The following is a 6340-nucleotide window of genomic DNA, read 5'->3' as shown; positions in this document are numbered from 1 at the left end:
TTGCTTACGAGGACCGTGTGCATGGTATATTTTTTCCCAACCTTTCACCTTCAGCCTGTGTATGTCTTTTCCAATCAGATGTGTCTCCTGGAGGCAGCATATTGTTGGATTTGTTTTTTTAATCCATGTTACCAGCCTATGTCGCTTTATTGGAGAGTTTAAGCCATTAATGTTTAGAGTTACTATTGATATATGGTTTGTACTTCTAGCCATGTTTGATTATTTATCTTCTTTTTTTTTTTTTAATTTAGTTTGTTTCTCCATGGTTAGCTTTCCCCCCACCCTCTGTCTTTATAGAGGCACTTCCCACTGATGGTTTTGGTTATTGTTTTTCATTTCTTCCTCGTGTAGTGTTTTGCTCAAGATGCTTTGCAATGCTGGTTTTCTGGCAGCAAATTCTTTTAGCTTTTGTTTATCATGAAAGATTTTTTTTCGTTGTTGTACCTGAAGCTTAATTTTGCTGGATACAGAATTCTTGGTTGGCATCCATTGTCTTTCAGTGTTTGAAATACGTTGTTCCAGGATCTTCTCGCTTTCAGCGTCTGTGATGAAAAATCCGTTGTTAACCTTATTGGTTTACCCCTGAATGTAATCTGCCTCCTTTCTCTTGTAGCTTTTAGTATTTTCTCTTTGTTCTGTATATTGGATATCTTCATAACAATGTGTCTTGGTGTTGGTCTACTGTGATTTTGTGTGCTCGGTGTCCTGTATGCATCTACAATTTGTATATCCATTTCCTTTTGTATTTCTGGAAAGTTTTCTGTAATTATTTCTTTCAGCAGGTTACTCATTCCCTTGGTTTGAATCTCTGTACCTTCTTCTATCCTGATGACTCGTAGGTTTGGTTTCTTTATGTTATCCCATATCTCTTGGGTGTTTTTCTCGTGGTTTTTAACCAGCCTTTCTGAGTTGGCTAGGCTCTTTTCAAGATGATATATTTTGTCTTCATTATCTGATGTTCTGGCTTCTACTTGCTCCACTCTGTTAGTGATACTCTCAATTGAGTTTTTAATTTGGTTTATCGTTTCCTTCATTTCTAGAATTATTGTTTGGTTTTTTTTTATAATCTCAATCTCCTGATAAAGATGCTTAACTTCTTCTTTTATCTGTCTATGTAATTCATTTTCAAAGTTTTCTTTCACTGTTTGGATTTGCTGTCTCGTATCTTCTTTAAGGTTCCATTCCATCTGTCTAAGGTATTCCTTGAGTTCTTTATATGACCATTTTTCTGCTGACTTTAGGTCCTCCTGAATATTTAGGCTGTCCTTCATTGTTTGTACTCCTTTTCTTCCTTGCTTTTTTATGCTGCTCATGTTACTTCTTGTTCTGTTTGACTGCTGAGTTACTGTTTACTCTTATAGATTTATTTGATGCTTGAGAGGAAAGATATTAGAAGGGAAGGGAAGAAGTCACTAAAGAGAATGAGAGTAGGCAGGTAGAATTCAAGGAATGGGGAATAAGAAGATTGAAAAGAAATGAAAAGACAAAAGAAACAAGAATAACAAAGATTAGATAATAAAGAAAGAAAGAAAAGACGAAAAAAAAATTTTAACAAAAATAATAGTGATAATAAAAAATGAAAATTAAAATTAAAAAAAAATAATAATAAAATTAAAAAAAATTAAAAAAAATAGAAACATTGAAAAAAAATTAAAGAACAACAACAAATAAAAATTGAAAATGAAAGAAAAAGAAGAAAAAAAAGAAAAAGAAAAGAAAAAAAATGATAATAATAATAATAATAAATGCAGTCCTAGAGTTCTATTAACTTCTCTTCCAGTAGGTGGAGCTGTGCCCACTGGGCCAAGCTTCTCCTCTCAATAGGTGGGAACCATTCACTGTGCAGCAGCTCTTTCTCCTAGACTGGGCGGGTCTCCAATCCTGAGTGTCTAGGGCCTTGTCTTGTGTTTCCTCAAGCCAGGCCGTGCTCACCTGTGGCGCTCACCACAATACTGGCTACACACCAGGTCTGCTGCTCCTGGGAGCCCTGTTTTCATGAACACCTGGGCTCACTCTCCCTGTTTGCCTCCCTCAGACCCTAAGTTTGTAGAGCTTGGGGCTGAGATCCCCCAGCGAATTTGCTTGCCCTCCTGTAGCCACGCCCCCGGTAGCTGGTGCAAGAGACCTCAGTTGTCAGCACTGGTGGGAGCGGTAGCCGGGAGTTCCGCGCCGCGAGTCCCGCACCACTCCTGATTCCCTCGGTCTGGTTATTGCGTTCACAGGAGAGCTGGGAGTGGCCCTTAAGGTTTCCCCGCTGTGTGGAGAGAGATGGCTAGGGGATTACACACCTGTCGCGCTGGTTTCAATGCAGTTATCTCCTCCGCCCGTGACGCCATTTCTCTGCCATGGTGATATCCCATGCAAATGGTGACCGTTTGTTCCCTTTGCCGGATGACCAATGCAACGGGTGGGTCCTGACTGTCTCTCCCAATCCCTGTTTCAGTCCTGTGGCCACTGCCTATGAAGGCTCGGTTGGCTTTTACCTCTGTAAGTTCCTAAGGGCCGGCCAATTATTTCAGCGGGATCATTAGTGCTGAGTCACACGAAGCAGGCGAACCGGAGCTTAATTGCCTCCGATTCGGGCTCTGTGTGTACAGGCCCAGCCTGTACACCCCAGATCCACATCAGCTCAGCATTGCCTAGTGATCCTGAGCAAACAGCATTTAGACAGTTTACGGCTCCCTATGCCCGCGCAGTTGAAGATGTCAGAGACTTGATCTCTCTGCGCCTGCCACCATGTTACATCTCCTCAGTAATATTCATGTTGCCCTTACAGCTTCCTGGTATAAGCAAGTTCTTGGGATTATACAAACTGCTGCTTCTGTTTCCAGTCCAGATTTCTAGAAATGAAACTCTGGGCCGCGCTGACGAGCGTCCGCGCTTGTCTGCGACCGTAGCAGAGCCGCCCTGGCCTCCGCAGCTCTTCAGCCCGGTGCCAGGCCCCAGGGGCCCAAGCGGCTGCCGCCACGGCTCTCCGTCCCCCTCCTCCGGAGCACGGGTCCCCTGGGAGGGGGGTGCAGAACGACCCCAGAGTAGGCTCTGCCCGAAGGTGCAGCGGCGAACAGGCCACGGAGACGCTCGAGGCTTCAGTCCAGCCTTCGGAGGACAGGGCTTGGCAGGCAGCCCAGCTCCAACCTCTAGGTGCGGCTGCCGGACAGTGTATACAGAGCCATCAAGACAGCAAGCAGAAAGCAAATGGCGGCTCCCGCGGAGTGGATTTTCGGCACAGAAACCACAGCCCCGCCAGCAATCCCAATCCACAAACTCTCCCTGTATAAAAAATATTCAAAAAAAAAAAGAAAAAAAAAAAAGGCGGGGCGCACTGAGCTTTCTTTGCCTCGGGTACTTACAATCCACTGCTGATTGCACATTCAGCTTCTCTGCCCGGAGCGAAGCGAAAGAGGAAGCAGATGGGAGCAAAGCGCCCGCGGCTCTGAGCAGCCAAGCGTCTCTTTTTCGATTTCTTTGTTCTTCCTGCTCCTTGGCAAAGTGGTCCACTACAGATTAACGGTGAAAGGAGCTTTAACAGACTGTGCGAAATCTCTATTAAAGCCGCTGCTTTGAGCACCACGCTCAGCACTTCAGCAACCCCCGTACGCAGCGGCCATCTTCCTCTAAATTTTTGAACAAATAATCTGTCCTTCAACCCCACCTCCCAGCCTTTCACAGCTTGTAACAGCAAAGATGTCCCTTTTAATCTCAGGAGGCAAAGAAGAGGATGTTCCACCTGGTCAAGGCATCTCACCTTTGTCCACTGGGCCCAAGCTGGCCCTTTAAAGGGGTGAGGGAAGAACAGCCTCTGTGCAGATCATAATGGAACTTGGCTCTTTCCTCTACCTTCAGTAGCTACCTAGTGAAATCTGTTTCACTGCTACATCTGATGTCCATTTGTACCCATCAGTGACATCACTGCCTGCTGACGTTCAGGAGAAAGAGTTAAGGAGACCACCTTCCTAGGCGCCATCCTCTACACTCAGACCCTCTAAGCACAGCTGCAGCCCGTAGAGCAGGCAGAGGAATGAAAACGCCTGTCCCAGTCAGCCCTAGCTGGCCACCTGCAGCTGGCCATCACTCCACACAGCACACCAGCCTCCCTACCTCTATGCCCAACTGTGGGGGAAACCCAAGCGGCCGGCTACTGAAAGTATTATGTGCCCTAAAGGGAACAGGAGTTCTGTAGTTGTTGGGTGTTGTATTCTATAAAGTCATTTAGGCTAAGGTAGTTGATACTTTTGCTCAAAACTTCTATCTTTATTAATATTTTTGCCAAATTAATGTATTTACTGAGAGACAGATATCAAAATCTCCCATGATGGTTGGTAACTGTGTGTTTCTCCCTTTCATTCTGGTAATTTTTGCTTTATATATTTTAAAGCTCTGTTACTTGCCGCAGTCTGGCTGGGCACACAATCACGAGCCACCACACAGCTTGTAGATTCAAACAGCAACTCTTTATTCCCGAACTCACACCAGCCGTCTACAAACACGTTCTGGGGAAATCCACGTTCTCTGCCCAAATCCACGTTCTCTGCCCAAATCCACCTCCACTGGGCTTCTATCTCCAAAATATACTGTCTGAATCCCATGAGAACTCAAGGGGAACTCAGGCAGCAGGATACGCCCTATTCCCAGCAGGAATAATCTTAAACCTTAAACCTGGAACCTAAACCGGGAACGCCCTAAACACGATTATCTTAAAACCGGGAACACCCTAATCTGCCTTGGTCCTTGAGCAAGGTCACTTACATTCAATGTCACTGCAACATGTCAGCAACATGGGGTACGCTGGCAAGAAAATTGTCATACCTACTTGGCTAATGGCTCCCAGCAGTTACTGAGTACAGGAACATTAATTATGTCATATCTGTCTTCAGGATTTCTATTTGTGGTAATACTTTTCAAGTTTATTTTATCTGATATTAATTCAGCAGTTCCAACTTTTCATTCTTTATTTTTTCATTATTATTTTTAATTTTCAATATATCTGTATCTTTACATTTAAAGCACATCACTTGTAGACATGATTAGATCTTGATTTTTTTAACCCATTCTGATAATCTCTGCCTTTCAACTGGGGTTTTAATTCATTCTGTTCAGTGTAATATTGATATATTTGGATTTAGGCCTCATATTTGCTCTTTGTTTCCTGTTTGTACCATCTGGCCTGTGCTCTAAATCTTATTATACATAGAGTTAGTTTCACATAACTATGCACACAGACTCTAAAACTAACATTGCTTCTACCACATGTCTCTTCTATTTGGGGCAGCTCTCTGAGGTCAAGGTAAATTTCCTTGCAGCTTACTAGCCCTTGGCTCAAGCCTCAAAATCTCTGGGAAGTGACACAACACAGTGAAACATCACAGGTCCCCTTTGACTTGTGAAAGCTTTCTACCATAGACAGAATTCTCTGTAACAAAGGAAAAGAGTTACACCTAAGATTGTTTACAGATGTGGAGATTTTCCTAACCAGGTGTGAGTGTGACCCTCTTTCACCTCACTGCCCTACCTGGGGGACAGGGCTGGCAAATTTGCAGAAGCCAGGGAGCTCAAAAGCAATCCTGTTTCCTTCATTTTGAAAAATTCACATGTTAGAAGTTCTCTGGTGGGCTGAGATGACCGAGTCTGGAGTCAGCTGGCAGGAAAGTACTCCAAATAGATCCTTCCACCTCCCTAAAAGGTCCCATGGAGAGGCCAGGAGAAGCAGCATATGCAGTCAGAAAACAAAAGAGCTTAGTCTTCCCCAAGTGTGGACTCCCCCTAGTGATGACATGGAAGACAGAGATGAAGCATGGGGTCTGCTCAGGCAGGACCCTGAGATTTTATTCCTTCCCCTCTTTTCCAGCATCAAGCTCCTTCAGATTGGGAGAGCTGGAGAGAATTCTTGGGCAAACACAGTGAGAAGTCCTGAAAGAAACAGACTGCCTGTGAACTTGCCTGTGGGAGTGGTGTAGGAATTACTTAGAACACTACAAATAGTCATATTTGTCTAAAGCACATTTTAGTGTAGCAGGAGTCAAAGTCATTTTCAAAGTCAAAGAAATGTTATCAGTCTCTTCCTCATCTGCCAATCATATACCCAGACACACCCAACTCAAAGACGTATGTTCAATGCTTAGCTGCCTTTCTCCCTCCTCTTCCATCCCTCCATGCTTTGCCTTCCTCCCAGGTGGACAAGCAGCGGAAGTACTGACTGTGACCAGTGAAAGACAGGAAGGTGAGTCTGAAAGAAACTGGTGCTTTCTCTAGTAACTTGGCTTCTCCTTCAAAGAACCTTCTAAACTTCCCCCACTGCATTCCTCCCACTCAATGAAGAACAGTAAAGTTCAAATTCTACACA

Source organism: Marmota monax, unplaced genomic scaffold (assembly GCF_021218885.2).
Source record: "Marmota monax isolate L192 unplaced genomic scaffold, Marmota_monax_Labrador192_F-V1.1 WCK01_AAM20220418_F8-fsc00848, whole genome shotgun sequence".
Taxonomy (NCBI): Eukaryota; Metazoa; Chordata; class Mammalia; order Rodentia; family Sciuridae; genus Marmota; species Marmota monax.
This window is presented reverse-complemented; position numbering follows the sequence as displayed.